This window comes from Sciurus carolinensis, chromosome 8, assembly GCF_902686445.1.
Source record: "Sciurus carolinensis chromosome 8, mSciCar1.2, whole genome shotgun sequence".
Lineage (NCBI taxonomy): Eukaryota > Metazoa > Chordata > Mammalia > Rodentia > Sciuridae > Sciurus > Sciurus carolinensis.
Genome location: NC_062220.1, coordinates 137,166,123 through 137,185,795, shown reverse-complemented (window position 1 = coordinate 137,185,795; position 19,673 = coordinate 137,166,123).

Below are 19,673 nucleotides of genomic sequence, written 5' to 3'. Positions count from 1 at the left end.
GTCGTGGACGGGGACAGAGGAAGTGATCAAGAAGAGGATAGCATAATTAATTCAAGGGGCAGGCGGGGAATGTCCTTTTAATTTTTTTTGTTTTCATTAGTAGGGAAAGTTTGCCTGAATCTCCAGCAGCTTCTCCTCCGGCACCCTGGGCCTCCAGCCCATTGTCTTGGGTGGGATCGCTTTTTTATTGATGTAGGTGTCGTTTTGCATATCTAAAATGGGGCCAAATCCAATCTTGGGGCACAGAACAACTTCCTCCCCCATGACCCAAGACGGGTAGGGAGTTTGCCAGATTAAAAAGAATGAACGCTTAAAGGTCAACAAAATGTAAAAATGTCAAGGGGCCAGGAACTCGGTGCTCTTAGCCATATAAAATTGTATCATGGGTGCATCTTGAGACGTGGGGTAAAGGGATCTCCAAAGTCAGGAAGCTTGGGACCTGCTTCTTTCCAAAGTCCTTGTCCCCGAAATCATGATCATGGTCCAAGCGGATGTTAGGAAGGGGTGGGGTGGGGGAGGGTCCTTAGATTTGGGCTCGTTCAGAATTTTCCAAAAGCTATTTCCAAAGGTCCTCATTCCCCCTGATTCCATCTCGACCCCAGTTCCTGCCCTCAAGCTTTCGGTCGCGGGGCCTTGAATTCCTGGATTGACATTCCCTGGAGTCTGTTCCCAGATCACTAGATCTTGAGGTGGCGCGAGATCTCAGGAGACAGCCCAAAGAATGAATAAGCAAATGTTTGTTTTCCCCTCTTTTAAAATTCCTGCAGGCACGAGGCGGGAAGCGAATAAAGGAGCCACCTCGCATAAAGGAGCCACCTCGGGCCCAGCAGGCCCCGGCCGCTGGCGGCCCCAGGGTCGCCCCCTTTGTTTTCCTAAGACTCTGCGCAGTGGCCCCGGATCCGCTGAAAAGCCATCCCCTCCCCTGTTTTCAAAGAGAGGTGGTTGCATTTCAATGTCGACTCAAAGTCTCCGTCCCCAGACTGGGATTCCCCGACCCAGTGGCGTCTGGCTGTCCTCACAAAGACGAGAAATCATTAGCCCTAATTAAGTCCAACCTAGCAGGCTGGCCTGGGCCTCTGCGGAGGCTCCTCGACCTCCCTCCCTCCCCGGTGGGAAGAAGGGACGCATGAGGGCCGGGCTCCCTGGACTTTCTCCTTGGGGGTCGCCGTGTGAATCAGGGGAGGTCAGTTTGGTGACCTGGATCAAAAACCTTCAAAATGGGGTTCATCAGCCTCCTGCCTCCTTCTTCTTGGCGTTTATCCTTGGGGGGGGGGGGGTCCCTAAGAGGGACCAGGGTTGTAAGAGCTAAAAATGACCAATTAAAGTGCAAATTAGGTATCCGGGACGCATTTTGCCAAACTTGGCCTGAATGGAAAGGGTGGGGAAGAGGGCCCCGGGGGCGCATGCGCAAGGCCCTGGGTTCCAGGCAGAACTCCAAACCTGCTGAGGGCGGGGACGGGGAGGAAGAAAAGTTCTCAATATTGTAAGAAAAAAATAAAAATAAATGGATGACATCACAATACTGTTTTTATGATTTTTTTTTTTTTTTGCGGTACTGGGGATGGAACTCAGGGCCTTGCGAGGCAAGCGCTCTACCAGCTGAGCTATCTCCCCAGCCCTGATTATTTTTTTTTAATTTTCTTTAGTTGTCAATGGACTTTACTTATGTGAACGTGGTGGCTCACACGTGCCAGGGAAGCCTCTACACCGGGCCACACCCCAGCCCCAATACTGTTTTTATTAAAAATCAAACACCTCAGGCCCGTCCTGAGCCCCTGGTCATGTATTTATTTCTTGAAAATGTCTCTCGATTTTAATAAATCAACAATGAGTCCTAATTCCTTTTCTACTTTGTTTTATTTTTTATTTTTATTTTGCGGCTGGGCTAGGATGGAGCCCAGGGCTTCCCACGGTTAGGCAGATGTCCCCTCTGAGTCCCCATCCCTGCCCCTGGGCCATTTCAGGTGACAGCCGCGGGAAGGGGTCAGTTCGGGAAGGGGTCAGTTCTGATTGGGACGCTCCTGACTCCGACCTCTTCGGCTTTCTTCTCCAGGGTCACCTCCCGGAGCCCCTTCCTGGGTCCCCCTGCCTAAGCGGCCCGCTCTGGCACTGTCTCCTCTCGGGAGTTTCTTGGGGCTCTTTTCCTGATGTTCACCACCTGCATTTTCTTTTTCTTAATCAGACTTGGTTTCCACTCTCCTTGTCTCTGCCCCCGAGAACACGCAGGGACCTTGACTGTGGTGTCCCTAGCTGGGGGTCCCAAGCAACCAGGCGAAATGGGTGCCGTGCTGAGGAGCAGCGTGTTAAATGAAGGAAAAAGTGAGTGAACAGGCCAGGAGCCAAGTTAGCCAATGAGGGGACCAGGCGGGCGGCTGGAGGCAGGAGGCAGGAGGCAGGAGGCAGGGGTGAGCGAGGAGGGAATGGATGTGAAGCAGCAGGCGGGCCAGTGGGGCAGGCGATGGCTGGGGAGGTCAGAACCTGAGGAGTGAGTGGACCTGACTTAGGAGAGAGGGCCTCTCTCTATGGCCCAGCTACAGGCACAGCCACCAGACAAGTGGGCCTCCCAGGAGACTGCAGGCGGGCCCAGCGCAGCCCACCCCGCTGCATCCACAGCAGGGGTTCTTCCTCCCCTGCGCTCATGTCCCCATGAGCGTTTTTGAGCACCTGCTTTTCCTTCTGCCTGACATGATTATCCCTGTCTTACCTGGTGGAGGGACGGAGGCCCAGAGAGAGGACGTGTTTCGACCTCTTGGAGGCTCTCCAGGGAGCACGGGAAGGCACCGGCACCTGATTCTCACCTTAGGGCTTTTACTTCCCAACCATATTTAGGAACTGCAGGGAAGAGAGAGGTCATGAGGAAACTAAGAAAGAAAACCCCAGAAGAGAAGGCAGGCCACAGAGAGCCAGCTGCCAATCTCGGTGCCTTCAATTCTCACTGCAGATGTCCTTGGAAGAAAATGAAGTGGGCAGGGCCCACACCTGTAATCCCAGGGACTCTGGAGTCTGAGGCAGGAGGATCGAAGGTTTGAGGCCAGCCTGGGCAACTCAGTGAGACCCCATCTCAAGATAAAAAAACAAAAAGGGCTGGGATGTGGCTGAGTGGTGGGGTGCTCTGGGTTCAATCCCTGACACCCCAAAAGAAGAAACAGGATAGAATGAACGAGTGGTCAGAAGCATGCGGTCAGGGTCAGACCTGGATTAAGTTCTGTCTTCCCCACTTTCCTGGCTGGTGATCATAGGGACATGACGTTATCTTGCCTGAGCCTCAGTTTCCCCATCTGGAGAATGGGGATACAAAGGTGCCGGGCTGACCGCACACCCTAAGCAGCACCAGCTGACTGACAGCCACTCTGCAGTCCCCAGGCCGGTTATTTTCGTCATCCGCCTTAAGTTGCAGACTACTGTCTCTTGAAGACACAACTCTGAGGACAGCTTTGGAAACAGGGCCAGCCGGACTCAAGCGGTGCTTGCCAGGACTAGTTTGTGGTCGCAGAGAGGTCAGGTGACCTCCCCCACCTGTTCCCTCACCTGCACAATGGGATTCCACCCCAGAGGAAGTGGTGTTCCAGAGAACACTTCCAAAGGACCAGGCACAGAGTTGGCCCAAAGTGACGTGGGAGGTCCTGTCAGGTCCTCTTTGCAACCAGAAGCACCTCGGGAACTTCACCAGAAGGTGGGCTGGAAATGCAGCCAGATCCACAGGAGGAGGAGGAGGCCGGAGCTGAACTGATAGTCAAACGACATGTTCTCAGAGGCCTTTCCGGCACCTCGTGTTTAATAGGCTTGGAGGGGGTTTGATAGGCCAGCATGTAGGACATTGGACAGGACATTTGGTGGCCTGTGGCTCTGAGGCTCTGCGATTCAGCAAGCCAGATAATAAAACCTGAGTTAACCAGTTTTCTAGCAATCATCTCTTAGTGAAGATCTAAGAATCAAGCTGCGGGGGCAATAGCTGCGGACTCAAGTTCAGAGATTTTAGGCCGATTAAACTCAAATCCTGGAGGAGTTCTGTCTTGGCCTTAAAGAGTGAAAAAGTTGATCCTATGAGTTCCTGATGATAAAAGTGACTCATGGTGACAAAATGCTTGCTAGATGTCACATGTTGGTCTAGCCACATAGATGTGTTAAGAGTTGAAATCGATAGATAGCATTGTATTATAGTTTCTGTGTTACACCTGAAAACACATAGCTCAGAAGGATTAAGTAACTGGCCCAAGGACACACAGCTAGAAAGTTGCAAGGGTAGGTTTTGAATGGACCAGAATCTATACTCTCCAGGTCAGAGTTTCTCATCCTGCTCATTACTGTACACCATAAGAGACCTCTTTAGACATTTTTTTCCCCTAATAGATCAACCTCATGAATATTTTTTCTTAGAATTTTTAACTGAATGTGTACTGAGCATACATTTTGTGGTGTACAGTGTGACATTTTAATACCTGTATACAAAGTCGTGCAATGTGTGATCACCCATCGGAGCCATTGGAAGAGCCATCCCCGTTGACGCGGAGCATGCTTGAGTGTTGGGAAGGTTCCACATCCTCTGTGCTGGAAATATAATTAACTGTTGTCAGCTGGAGTTGTCCCACATGCTGTTAGAAGTAACCCCGGACTCGTTCTGTGCGACAAGGAGGGTCAAGTGAAAGATGTCGGGCACAGAGATGGGTACTGCCCGCCTTGCTCTGTGGGAGACCCAGAAGTGTCCATCTCCAGAAGCAGAGCAATGGTTTCCAGGGGCGGCGGTCGTGGAGAGAAGGGGACAGGGGAGAGGAGGTGACACGCGGGTGGGTGCAATTTTGTTATCCTGAGTGCACTGCGCATGTGGACGAACCCTGCGTCTCTTGCTTTATACAGAGTCTGATTTTCAGCACCCCCAAGAATGAAGTTTCACCCGCATGCCTAACCTATGCTCTAGCCCCGCCCTCCTCGATCTAGCCCCGCCCTCCTGGCGCTAGCCCCACCTCTCGTTCTAGCCCCGCCCTTCTTGGTCTGGCCCCGCCCTCCTCGCGCTAGCCCCGCCCCTCCTCGCGTGCTCACTGCCTCCCCATCCTGTAGTGAGACTGGCAAAGGGGTGGGGGGCCGCTATGTCCCCTAGATTATCCAGGCCGGGGCTGCCTAAAAGTACCAGCCAGCATGGTGTACAGAGTGGTGTGGGGTTTTGTTTTGTTTTTTGGTTTTGTTTTTGTTTTTTCAGAAAATTGGATTTGTCCCTAATACCACCTATCAGTCCTCTGAGCAGTTTCCGGGTCTGTTTCTTGGTTTGGGTGTCTCTGTGTTGAGGTTGGGGACATCTTCAAAAACAGAGCTTTTATTTTATTTTATTTTTTTAAAGTACATATGTGGCCTCCTCGTGAGTCCCCGTCACGGCCTCAGCCCTGACCCTCCAGAGCTGGGTGGAGGAGTGCGCAGGCGCCGGCTTCCACTTGCTTTAATTAACGTGCGGGACTTGGACCTGTCTGAAGTGGGGGTCAAGAGGCTCCTCTGGGGCCTGACGGGGCCACTCCAGCCTCCCGGGCCTGCAGAGCCACACAGCTTCTTCCTGCACTTCCGCCCTCAGAAGAGAGTCTGTTTGGAGGGCGCTGCCTTGTCCCGCAGCCCCCTCTCCTGTCTCCCGGGGTCAGCAGGACCTGCCCCCCAGCGCCCCCACTCGGAGGCACTTCCTCCCGCTCCAGCCACTGATGTCAGTACCAGAAAGAATGGATCGTGCTCCAGCGCGGTGCGCGGTCCAGGCCTGGGGGAAGGTGGGTGTGGAAGAGCGGAAGCACCCAGCACCCTGGAGGCTCCTTAAACCTCCTGCCAAAGACGGCCTCCGGGTGGGGGCTCAACAACAAAGCCGAGGCTGGCGTTCCTGACCAGGGAGCTCGTAAAACGAATCCTGCGCGGGAAGGAAACAGAGCTGGCGCATGTTTTGAAGCCCAGAGGAAAGAACAGAGGATGATGTTGGGGTTCTCCGGCTATAAACATGCCTCTTCCTTTTTATTTGTTTTTTTCTCTGAAGTCCCACAGGTTTCAGACAGTCAAACGTCATTCAAGAGCTGGGTGCTCACCAGCGAAGAATCTTTTAGAAAAAGGAGTGACGGAAGCCGCAGTCCACTTGGCCTTGACTCTGACCTTGACTGAGTCAAGACCACAGTCTTGGGAATTCCACGGGTTCAATGTGCCCATTTCGCAGTAATGAAAATAGAGAATCTGTGGCGAGGAAGGAGCTTCCCAGAGGCTCCCACAACCTAACACAGTCATTCTGGGCTCCTCATGGACAAGATCTGTTTCCAGTGGCTTGGGAGGTTGAGGCAGGAGGATCGCAGGTTCAAGGCCAGCCTCCGGGCCCTAAAGAGACCTTGTCTCAAAATAAAAAATAAAAAGGGCTGGGGATGTAGCTCAGTAGGTTTCATTCCCAGTACCACAGGAAAAGAAAAAGAATGACATTGTGCAACAACGCAGCCAGCCCATAGCATGTGAATTTGGGGGTTGCCGTAACAACCCCCCAGACTGGGGGGGCTTAAACGGTAGACATTTACTTCCTCCAGCTCTGGAGGCTGGAGGCCTGAGATCAGGTGTCATCAGGGTCGGCTAGTATCATCTCTCCTGCTTGCAGTCAGTCTCTCTGGGCTCACACGATCACCCCCTATGCGTCTCTGTTCTAATTTCCTCTTACAATGGCACCAGACATACTGGACGAGAGTCGACCACAATTACCTCATTTTAACTTAATCACCTTTTTCGTTTGTTTGTTTGGTACCAGGGTTTCAACCCAGAGGTTGAACCCTGAGCCACCTCCCCAGCCCTTTTTCGTATTTTATTTAGAGACAGGGTCTCACTGAGTTGCTTAGGGCCCCGCTAAGTTGCTGAGGCTGGCCTCGAACTCACGATCCTCCTGCCTCAGCCTCCCCAGCTGCTGGGATTACAGACCTGCACCACCACGCCCAGCTAGATTCCCTTTTTAAAGACCGCGCCTCCAAATAGAACATTCTGAGCTAACAGGGGTTAAGACTTCAACATGCAAATTGGGTGGGGCATGACTGGCAGGCAGATCCTGGCCTGTTGCCCCCCACAGCCTGTTGACTTTATTTTTATGGTCTTCAAGCTGAGAATGGTTTTTACATCTTGTAATGGTTGGGGGAAAAAAAATCAAAAGAAAAATACTTCATATCATAAAATATACATGAAACTTAAATTCTAAAATGACACTTAGTGTCTTTAAGTGGTCACATGCCTTATTTGAGCCAAGCAGTGGCTAATGAAACCTGCAGTATCCACTACCGGGGCCCTTTGTAGAAAATGTCTGTAGACTTTTGCTTCCAAAAAGCACCAACGGCACTTGAATTCAAGATTCATATCCTCAAGCTGGGAGTGGCAGTACACGCTGTAACCCCGGACACCTCGGAGGCTGAGGCAGGAGGATCGCAACTTGGAGGCCTACCCGAGCAACTCAGAGGCCCTGTCTCTAACAAACGAATCATATCTATATAATCCCATGGGAGTCAGATATATCCACCAGAAATCCAAATATGAAATCACAAGGAACCCTACAACAGCCAAGGAAATGAATTCCTTGAGAGTTCCCGGACCAAGACATCCTCTTCTAAAAAGAAAAAGAAGCCAGAGGAGGAGAAGAAATTTCAGAAAAGCACCAGACATCCATTTCTTTAGAAAAACCCTGTGGGAACTGGGTGCAGGGGTTCATGCCTGTAATCCCAGCTCCTGGGGAGGCTGAGGCAGGAGGATTGTAGGTTTGAGGCCAGCCTGGGCAATTCAGCCGGAGTCTTTTCCAAAATAAAAAATGAAAGGGCTGGGATGTGGCTCAGTGCTAGAGCCCTCCTGGGTTCAGTCTCCAGTACAAACCAAACAGACAAAGGAAGGAAGGAAGAAGGAAAGAAAGAGAAGAGCCCGGGGGAGGGGCGCTGGGTTCTGCATATTGAAGGACTGACGTTGCCATGGTCCCATAGCCACACTCCTAGAGCAGGGAGTGAGTGGACATGGTCACCTACCGTGGCCTAAAGCACTGACTCAGGTCACCCTCTGCACCTTGGAGGCACAGCCATGCTCTAAGTCCAGGTAAAGGCCAAAATAGCCTGTTTTCTTTGAAAAATGTGTTTTATTTTATTCACTTAAAAACGTTCATTTGGGGGCTGAGGTCATAGCTGAGCCGGAGCGTCCAGGCCTCGTGTGCACGAGGCTCTGGGTTCGGCTCCCCGACACCGTGAGAAAGAAACAACCCATCTGCAAAGGGCAGATGGTTTCTTATGTCTGTCAGACAGGTCGGTGGCTCAGCAGGAAGCCAACAGGCAGCGAGCCCTGGGAGGAGAGTCTGATCATCCCTGTGCCCATCGGCCACAGCGCAAGGCACATAGTAGGTGCTCAGTGGGCTTCTACTTAGTGGGCTCCATCTCATTGCTCTGTGGCGACAGCCAAATTCCCTCCTGCTGCCTCGAGAGGCATCTGGGGTCTCAGCTTTCTTAGGTTTCCTCCCGGGCTGAGTCAGAAGGCTGCTCTGGTTTTCCTGGGCTCTGTGGCCTGTCCTATCTTCATCTCTTCAGACTTTTTTAGTTTTGGGGGGTTTTTTTTCCTTTCTGCCGGTGCTGGGGATTGAACCCAGGGCCTTGTGCGTGCGAGGCAAGCACTCTACCCACTGAGCTATCTCCCCGGCCCTGCTCCACATCTTCAATACCGCCAGCTGAGCGCCAATTTGTCATTCTGTCTCAGCTCTAAGGACAGACGCATCAAGGAAAACTTCCCAGGCAGCCTGAAAATGTCCAGTTTATTCTCAAGGGCCTCATGGATTCGTCTGAGTCCAGGGGCCTTGGGAATCAGTCTGGGTTATAGTTTTACGTGGAACCCCCTGGTCTGCTTTGAGACCAACCCGCAAGCCCGTGGGTGTGCTCCTTGGATTGTGTGCATCCCTGCTGGAAGATTCTCTCCCTGCAGACAGGCAACTCCTTGAGAGCAGGGTGTATCTGTTTGGGGATCCCTAGGTTTTTTTTTTCTTTACTGGGAATGGAACCCAGGGCCTCTTGCATGTTGGCAAGCGCTCTGCCACCAAGCTCCCGCCCCGCCTCGGTCCCTGGTATCCTTAGCACTTGGCACAAGGCTTGGCATGAAGGAGAGGTTCGGCAGATACTGGTTGGATGGATGCATGTCAGTCAATGACAGAAAGGCAGAAGGGGAAGGGTGGAGTTTGGGGCAGTGGGGGAAGGAGGCAGAGATTGGAACTGGTTAGACAGTCAGTCCTCTGTGTCCACAGGTTCCGTGTGTGTGGATCTGACCAAGCTTGAATCAAAAATATTTGAAAAAGAAATCGCATCTATACTGAATAAATACGGGCATTTTTCCTTTTATCATTCCCTAAACAAGAGGATAACAATCAAACAACACAGGAAAAGGAATATTTGCAGAGTGTTTGCAGGTAGTCGGTAGTAGAGCAGCGAAGAGCTGATTCAAGGTGTGCAGGAGGAGGTGTAGATTGTATGCAAATACTATGCCATTTGGGGGGACAGGGGAGGCCCAGGGATTGAACCCAGGGGTGCGTATCTGCAGTCACATACCCAGCCCTTTTTTATATTTTCTTTCTTTTCTTTTCTTTTTTTTTTTTTTTTTTTTGCGGTGCTGGGGATCGAACCCAGGGTCTTGTGCTTGCGAGGCAGGCACTCTACCAACTGAGCTATCTCCCCAGCCCTCTTTTTTATATTTTATTGAGAGACAGGGTCTCGCTGAGTTGCTCCCTAAGGTGCTGAGGCTGGCTTTGAACTCATGATCCTCCTGCCTCAGCCTCCGGAGCCGCTTGGATGACCGGCGTGTGCCACCCCACCTGACACTATGCCATGTTATGTACTTGCGTGTCAGTGGATTTAGGTCTCTGGGGGGGTCCCTGCACTGATCCCTGATGGCCATCAAGGGAGGACTCTACGGGCCTGGAGGGCGATTGAAGTAACACCAGGTGTAGACACACCAACTTGGAACATGGTTCTGGGGGTCAGGAGAAAGATCTGCCTAGGTGTGGACCTTTAGAAATGACCAGCAGGGTGATGTTTCAGGAGCCCTGGGGACAAGGAGAACATGGGAACTGAAGATGGAATCCTCAAAATGGCTTGGTTCACCCTCTGCACCACCACGTCCTTATCTCCTGCTGCCCTGACTGGCGGGCACAGGTCATAAATAAACAAGAACAGGGACAAGAAGCGTATGCCCTTTGGGGGTCCCACTTCTACTTGATGTCATGGGACACCAGTTCGCTTCTCGTTAGAGCCTGTTCCTTTTGAACTGGCTGCCGCCGTCTATAAAATTTTAATGCGTGGATTTCCATTGTTGGAGTGTCCGGGGTACCAGGCTTCCTGTTTGCCCGTGGCATGTCTGTGCTGGCCAGGAAAGGAGCTGGCTGGGAGGTCCGGGGGCGGCCGCCCTGTTTCTGGATATGCAGACAGAATCTCAGAGCCCATAAATAATGGCCATGACAGGCCTGCGTCACACTTACTGTGCGCCTGGACCTGGGCTCTGCGCTTGATCTGCATCATCTCCCAACAACCCTATAAAACAAGGGTCATTATCAGTCCTGCTTGGGGGAGGGAAGGGGTGCCAGGGATGGAACCCAGGACCTTGCATGTGCTACCATGAAGCTATAACCCAGCCCTTTGGTCCTGTTTTAAGAGGAGAGTAAAAGTTTCGGAAGGGTCCAGGGTCCTACAGCTGGTGAGCGACGGCGGGTGCGGGGGAGGGGCATACCTCTCTGACTCCAAAGTTTGCTCTCTTTCTCTAAGAAATAGCAGAATTTTCTTCGGTTTCTTAAAATTGTGCATCTTTGCCAGGCATGTTGATGCATGCCTGTAATCTGGGAGGCTGAGGCAGGAGGATAGCAAGTTCAAGGTCAGCCGGGGCAACTGAGCAAGGCCCTGTCTGGTAAAAATAAAAAGTAAAAAGGGCTGGGGGTGTGGCTCAGCGGTAAGTGCTTGCCCCTGGGTTCCATCCCCAGTATGTGATGCAAAATATCCTGCCTCCTAGACTGGGTTTAATTTTTGTTCACGTGTGGGCACGCACATGTGCATGCGCGCGCGCACACACACACACGTCTCATTGTGAATTTGAGATTTGGGAGTGTTTTCCTGATGCAGAATTGCCAGGGGCTGAGGGCGCCTCCCCAGTAGGGTTTTGTGGAGTCCCAGAGGTTATTGACCTCAGAGGCAAATTGGCCTGGCCCTCTGGAGTCTGCCCCTCCCTCCCTGGGGTTTTGTCCTTGTGCTTTCTCCTTAGCTACGGGGCCTTGTTCCACAGGGACAGAACAAGGCCTCTTCAGCCGCACAATGACAAGTAGCCGTGGAAACAATAACTCCGATCCTTCAGACGTGGATGTTAAAACACTCAGCGCTCAGCCCCGAGGTTTACCTAAATTATCTGGGTAATTGCCTCCATTTTCAGCTTGGATTTGAGTTCTGAAAATCCTGGGGCTTCAAAATGAAAAATAACGAGATTCTCATTTAGGCCAAAGTCGGGAGGGAAGCGGGGCATCCTAAGAGAGGGGCAGGTCCCTGGGTTTTGTGGGGAAGCCTCAGGGAACCCTGGGTAACTCCTTTACATGCTCCAAGCCTCCATTTCCCTGCCTGGCCCTCAGGGTGAGGGCTGTTGTCTGGAACGGGGAGGGAGGGAAGCTGGGAAGGAAGGAAGGAAGGAAAGGAGGGAGGGAGGAAAGAGAGAGAGGAGGAGAGAAGAAAATGATTGCTGCCTCTTTTGTGTGTCAAATGAGGCTGGAAGCATTAGAGAGGAGTGAACGTGGCCTTATGTCTCCTCTATTCAGCCTAAAGAAAAGCAAGTCACAGAAAAAGCCATTCACGTTGGCCTTTGTCACCCAGCTTCAGACTTCCTGGTTTTGCTCCCGCTGGGGACTGGGGTCTGAAACAAAGCTGGCTTCACCTGGAGTCTCTTCCCTCCCCTCCCTTCCCACACTCTGTCCTTAACTGGGCTGAGCTGTTGAGAACCACCTCCCCGCTGTGTCCCCCAGAGCTTTTCTCCAGGACCCCAGTGTCCCCTACCCTTGAGAATGACTTGGAAAATGAACAGGCTTTATTGAGGACCGACTAAGTGCCGGGAGCCTTTGTCATTTCTGTTCCAAACCAGCTTTTACCTGTTATTAGGAACCTCATTGGACACCATCAGAGCCCAGCCTCCAGGGATGGGGGTTCCTGGCCTGCGCCCTTCCGTTCTCAGTCCACGTAACAGCCACAGGGCCCCGGACTTTTTCGTAAACTTGAACTTGTAGCACGCTGCTCCATTTTGAATAAGGACTGCCGTGGCTATCCCTTCCTTCAGCCCAACGGTGGGCAAACATTTTTCTGCAAAAGGATGAAAAATAAATACTTTCTGTTTTTCGGTGTATACTGCATCTGTTCAAGACACTATGTAAATGAATGGGCGTGGCTGGGTTCCAAATACATTATTTGTTTATTTATTCATTTATTCAGTTTTGATACCAGGGATTGAGCTCAGGGGCACTCGACCACTGAGCCACATCCCCAGCCCTTTTTATATTTGATTTACAGACAGGGTCTCACTGAGTTGCTTATGGCCTCACTTTTGCTGAGGCTGGCTCTGAACTCACGATCCTCCTGCCTCAGCCTCCCAAGCCTCTGAGATGACAGGCGTTCGCCACCCCGCCCGGCTCCAAAGACACTTTATTTACGAATCCTAAAATTTGCAAATCATGCCATTTTCAATGTCCTTGAGTATTCTTCTTTGGATTCTCCAGCTTTTTTTAAATAACGAAAACTGCTGGGTTGTGGCTCAGTGATACAACACTTGCCTGGCGTGTGTGTGGCCCTGGTTTTGACTCCCGGACCCCCAAATAAAAATAAAGAGTAAAAACCTTTCTTGACTCACAGGCTGCTTGAAAACCGGCGGGTGGGCTGGGCCTGCGGCTGTGGCTCAGCCAGGCCCCCATGCCTGGCCGCGGGGACAGGTGGGAGGAGCCCAAAGTGACCTGTGAGCTGAAGCAGACTCAGAGGGCAGCGGGGTCACTAGCGCCTCACCCCGTAAAGCAACTCTCGTTTTCCAGCCCTTGAGTGCGCGCAGGGCAAGCGCCTCTGCTCACCTCCCGCGGGGAGACCCAGGACCCCCGGGGGGTCTCTGCTCCAGAAAAGAGGCATAGAGAACCTGAGAGCCTGCGACGGAGACGTCACCCGGTTAGGGAAGCCTTTATGGGGTGACACCGACATTCATGTTGAGATGGCGGCAGCTGCGGGGTGGCTCAGGGGCTGAGCGCTCGCCCTGCACCGTGAAGCCCTGGGTTCCATCCCCAGCCCTGGAAAAAATAAAATAAAAATGAAAAAGACGGTTTAGGGATTCAGGCTAAGGCACGGGTTCTCCACGGGGGCGATTTATTTGACCCCCTCCTCTCCTCCCCCCAGCTGGACCCCTGACAAGGCCTGGAGGCATCTTTTGTTAAATATATATATATATATTTAGTTGAAGGTGGACACAACACCTTTATTTTATCTATTTATTTTTATGTGGTGCTGAGGATCGAGCCCTCTGCCACTGAGCCAGGACTCTGGTCCCTGGAGACATTTTTTATTGTTGCAGTTGGCCAAGAGGGTGATACTGACATCTGATGGGTAGAAACCAGGGATAAACGCTGCTAAGCGACCTTCAAACCAAAGACAGCGCCCTGCAGAGAATTATCCGGTTCAAAATGTCAACAAGTACCCAGGAGGGGTGGCTCATGTCTGTGATCCCGGCAGCTCAGGAGGCTGAGGCAGGAGGATTGCAAGTTTGAGGGTAGCCTTGGCAACTTAGTGCGGCTGAAAGCAACCTAGTGAGACCCGGTCTCAAAATTTAAAAAAATAAAATGAAATATAAAGGGTTGGAGGATGTGGCTCTGTAGTTAAGTACACCTGGGTTCAATTTCTGGTGCCAATAAAAAAAATAGATAAATAAATAATTTTTTATTATTTATTAAAAATAATAAATGTGTGGTGTGATTCCAAAGAACCGTGCAAGATGTCATTGGAGAGAATGACAGGGGCCAGACCAATCACGCCTTAGGGCCCTGGAGAGGGAGTCTGAAGTAAGAGGCTGGCGAGGTCCCAAGATGGGTCTTGCTGTGGGCGCCCAGTGGATTTGAGGGGAGGCCGGCAGAAGTCCCATAGACCAGAACTGCATGGGAGAAACTGGCCAGACCACTTGAGACCCCTCGGGAAGCATGTGACAGGAGAAGGGCTCCCCAGAGGACAAGCAGCCGGAATGCCAACCTACCCTTCTGCATCTTGGAGCACTAATCCAGATCAAAGTACCTGCTCAGTTGGTTGAATTAAATTGCTGGGGCAGGCTGATCATGAGTTCAAAGCCAGCCTCAGCAACTTAGTGAGGCCCCAAGCAACTTAGCGAGACCTGGTCTCTAGATAAAAATAGAAAAAGGACTGGGGATGTAGCTCAGTGGTTAAGCGACCCTGGGTTCAGTCCCTGGTAGAAAAAAAATTAAACATAAGAAATAAAATTGGCGGGCATTGGTACAGTTGGGGTGGGTGAGGAAACGACTCTCCAGGACTCTCAGGAGGAAGGGAAAGCTACCTACCTCTGCCCTTATTGGAATTTAGTCCCAACAGTCCAAAAGGGGAAGGAACAAGAGGTATTGTTGCTCTTCACAGCATATCTGCCTGCAGGGTTGTAGATTTCACTATTCTACTTTTATTTTATGAGGAATTGAGACCCGGAAAAGTTAAGTCGCCTCGTCAAAAGACATGAAGCAGATGCCTGTTCAAGTAAGGCAAGTACTCTACCATGGATACATCCACAGCCCCTGTATCTTTGCATGATGATGATGATGATGATGATCATGATTATGATTATTTTGAGGTGCTGAGAATTAAATCCAAGACCTCATGCATGCTAGGCAAATACTCTTCCACTCCTGAGCTACATACCAACCTATCTTCATTTTTGAGAATGGCCTTAATTTTTGCTTCACTGGGATGCAAATTCCATGAGAAGAGAAATCATTTCTTAATAATTGTTGAAGGAAAAAAATGATAAATCAATGTGACAGATTCCCTGTTGGAAAGGCCCTATGCACTTCCCCCAAAGCATCAGCAGATGGCGCCAAAGGAACGGACTCACAAGGGTACGCCGGTCGGTCTGTAAGTCCACTCATTCTGTACCCTCCCTACCCTCAGCTCAGGCAAACAGGTAGCCCTGATTGTTTTTCCCTGGGGAGGAACCAAGAGGCAGTGCTGATTGACTGTAGTTCCCCCTTCCAGTTTTGACTTCTCTACCCCAACTCGCAGAGGAGGATGTTTCAAGAAACCAGGGAAATAACACCAGGAGAACTTTAATGTCAACCAAAACCACAGAAGTGTCCCCTGCTCCCACAGGCTGGACAGTCATACTTTCCTTGTGATTCCCTTTGGAGACAGTCTTGGGGGCCAAGTTAAGGGTGGGATAGAGGTTGGTGGGGAATTTGTTTTGGGGAGCTAAGATTTGTGGGGGGTTGGCATAGGGATAAATAGGTAGCTAAGCTTGTTCCAAATCAATCTTTTGCCTTGACACCAGGAACAAACAATCCATTGCTAAGAGGCCAAGCAGGACCTAGAGGGGTGTATTAGGACAGGCCTTAGGGTTCCTTTTTTATCAAAGGGGAGAAAAGAGGAACGAGCCCCCAGCCCTGGAACATTCTGCAATGTCTAGGATGTCTCTTTGTGTGTTTGTGAATGCTCATGTGCTGTTCATATGTTTAGCTGAATAAAAAGTGAAAGAGCGTTCAAAGGGAGAAATTCACCCACTGTAACCTCCGCCTTCCAACTAGAGGGGTCCCCAGACATGTTAGGACTCAACCCCGAGGTGGTATAGGCTTTGCTGGGTGATAGAGATAAAAGAAATCATCTGCACTGAAAAGAGGTACCATCCTTTACCTTATTATTTTCTGCCTTGGGGAAAAGACTCAAGTGACCCTCAGGCCCCAAACTCTCCCCTTCTGGCTTGCACGCGCATGCATGCTTGCGTGCACACGCACACACAAACACACACACTCAACTCTCTTCCCAAATTCAAACACCCAATTTCACCAGGGGGGCTTTACTGAAAGAACTAAGATCCAAAAATGATCCCACAGAGGAAAACTGCCCACATCAAAACCATATTGCTATGATATATATCCAGGCCAGGGAACCCCCAACCCCGCCCCTATGGACCTCCCCCACAAGGGGGGCCTCCCTGGCAGCTCCTTTTACCCTTGATCTTGAAGTAGGAGGCATCTAGTAAAAAGTAATTTTCTTTTATGAAAAGTGGTTGCCTTTTATTACCTGTGATAGTGGAGGGAGGGTGACCCCAGCAACAGGAAATTAACACAGGACGTACCGCGGGCGATAATGACTGTGCATAATCATTTGGCTGATAAGTTAATATCATTAATTAATCAAGCAATTATATAGTGCCTGAGGCCCCTGGGGTCCGTAAACTTAGCTTCCAAACGTGTGTGTGTGGGGGGGGAGAGTCTAAAGTTAAATTCTACCTAGCCAAGATCATTCCAAATGTCCCCTTCTCCCATTTCTTATTGTCCCCCAAGGAGCTGAGTGGCTCTTAATTTAGTTAGGCTGTCACGTCTCTGAGAGTCTGAGAGAAATGATAAGGTCCCCTCGAAAATGCACATACGCACAATAACAGCGTTTTGTTTGTGTTTTCCGGGGTTCGACTGAAGTCGGGCATCACCACCCCGGAAATGGCAGCTCATGGCTGCGGGCCTTGGGAGGGGTTCTGGGGGAGGTGGGTGCTGCTTGGCCGCGACACTCTCAGCGCCGGCCTCCCAACCAGCTCGCACCTCGGCTCTCTGCCCGGGAAGGACGGCTGGAGCTGGGGAGGCGGCCCAGGGCACTGGGAGACGGAAGGAGGGCGCCCCGGGTCCCCGGCATACACTCAGATTAAAAGCCACGTCCCGAACGCCGGCTCTGGGGACCCGGGTGGAAGACATGGAGCATCAGAGGCGGCAGGAAATTCGCCTTTGGTGCCTGCAGCGTCCTCGACGCTCGGGGACCCTAGTGAGGCCGGGCCGCAGGTTCCTGGCCCGCCGCGCCGGCGGGGAGAGCGCAGCGGCAGGGTTGGTGGTGAGCCCGGGAGGCGAGGCGGCCCCGGGTGCAACTCCGCAACCCGAAACCAGAGTCCAGGTCATTAGTGGGAAACCCCAGTGGCCGGGATCGCATTTCAAACGCTCAAGCGGACGGCTGGCCCGGTCCTAGGTTGGGGTGGCTGAGGGTAGGGGGAGTGCCGGTCCAGTTCCGGTGCCGCTCAAAGCCCACTTCTGCCCCCTTTCCAGGTCTGCACCCAAGTGCTGAGATCCAGGATGCAAAGGCCAGCCTCTGGGCTCGGCTGCTATTTCCTACCCAGGCAATTCGTTTTCCCCTGCCCAGTGGGCACCAGACAGAGGCCTGGCTCTCTAAGTGCGTGGGGCCACTGTTGCCCGGACTGGGGGCTGCGGGCTGGGCACCCCTTCTCCACTTCCTGGGTAGAAGCCATCTCTCCACTAGTGGAGTCCTTGTCTTCGCGTTGGAGGTAAAGAGTTGGAATCAATAGGCAGGGAAAACTCCTTTTGCTTAGGTTCCTAGAAGCAGGTTAGGGTCGAACCAGAAAAACAGCAAACAATCCTTGTGCCCGCTGAGTCCCCACCTGCAGGCCACCCAGCACCCATGCCTGGTTAGAGAGCACAGCAAAAGCTGCGGACGTGAGGCAGGATCTGAGGCTGATGGAGGAAAGCCGAGTCTTGCTCCCTGACCCGGCAGGAGAGAAACCGGGTAGTTAACATGGTGGCCCTGCTGTCCCCGGCGGGCGCGGGCTCTATTGTCATTCATTCCCTCTCCCTTTCGGCTTCCCTCTGGCTCAGATCTGGAGGAGACACAGTACTGCTTTGGTGCCCGGCTGCAGGCATTGTAAAATGGGTTTTTCCGTGCACGACTCACCTGGGTCTTAATCTACCTGGGAAAGAAGGCCCCAAACCCCAGGGACTTCACCCCCATGGGTGTTTCGGGACACAGAGGAGAGTGGAACTCCAAAATAAAAGCTGTACTTCCACATTGCACGACAGATTCACGAAGAAATGAAAATGTTCAGAGAGAGAGAGAGAGAGAGAGAGAGAGAGAGAGAGAGAGAGATCCAGAACACACCCATATACTTCTCTACATCCGGGACATAATCACCGCAGGTAAGTACTTCATCTGCAGTAGTAATGGTGATTCGAGAGGATTCTGGTTCCCTAATTTCCTCTGGTGAACTTGGGTAAAATGATTTAGCAGTTCTGTGACTCAGTTTCCTCCCTTATAAAATGGGGATGAAAGCTGATCACACCCCATAGGGTTAACTGTGAGGAGGACAACAGGAGGTCACTTTTGCGGGGTGCTTAACCGAGTGCCTGGCGCGTGCACGTGGCCCCTGTATGCCAACTATTTTTATTATCGTTGTTATGTGTACTTTGAACACCGACATCTGCAACATATACTTCTTGATTATACGCATCTTGATTATAAAACAACCAAATGCATCTACATCCGGAACTGTCTTGCGCATGAACTTCTAAATCCAAATTGGAAGAGACGGCTACAGATGGGGCGCTTGCAAGTACACGCAAACACACGCATCCTTCCCACACCTGCAGCTCCTGGCCTCGGATCGAAAATACCCAGGAGCGGCCCAAAGGTACCCACAGCTAAGGGCACGCATATGGAGCCCGGGTCGCCGCTCGGGCTCAGAGCTACACACTCCACCAGTCTCTCTTGGCTGGGTGCCGGGAGGTCAAATTTGGGAACCAGCGAGGCAGAAAGTGCGCGGACGCGAAGCGTTTCCAGCGTCTTGCAGCGGCTGCCTGTCTGCTAGCTTAGGGAAAAGGTCAGACCCGGGTTTTCCTTCTTGGATGGAATTTTTTTTAGGGCCTACTCGTCGGGAACTTTCCCCACACACCAAAAGGGCGGGTCCCAGGACAGCGCTGATCCGGAGAGAGGCCCAGGCGCGCACACACACTCGCCGCCTTGCACACACCCCTCGCTCCTCGGGGGCTGCGGGGACCGGGAGGAGGGAGCGCAGGGTCGTGACCCCTGCCTCTGCCCGAGCGCGCCCTTCGGCCCCAGCAATTAGCGCCGGGAGGTCAGCAGGAACCCGGACGCCTTCGCCCGCGGCTCAAAGCTCAGCAAAAGGCGACCCTACCCCCTCCTTCGGCGGGTCTCAGACGCCAGGGCGCTGCCCGGCTTGGAGCCGACCTTCCCAACGGGCGGGGGCCGGAGGGCTCTGGCAGGCACCCGCATTTGTCACCTCACATCTACAAATCACCAAGTCGCCGGGCCCTGCAGGCTTCGATGGCTGACCACCGCCGGGGGCTGTAGGAGCTGCTGCGCCCGCCCGTCCTGGCCTTTGTCCCCGTAGACGCTGCCAGGTTAAGGAACGAAAAGTGGCTGTGATAGAGTAAGAAGGCCTAGGGAAGTTGTCCCCGGGCAGAGCTGGGGTGTGACTGTTGGGGCCAGGGTGTCCTTCCTCGGTCTCCTGCTCCCGAGCTCCGGTTAGTCCCTGCCAGGGTCGATTTCTACAAGGAGCCGCAAAGACCTTGGCCAGAGGATCAGGAGCATGGTCCCCCCTCCAACACTGAGTTTCCGAACATTCTTTGGAAACCCAAAGGAGAGGGCTGTTTTTCTCATCTGAGGCCCAAACAGGAATGAAAGTGA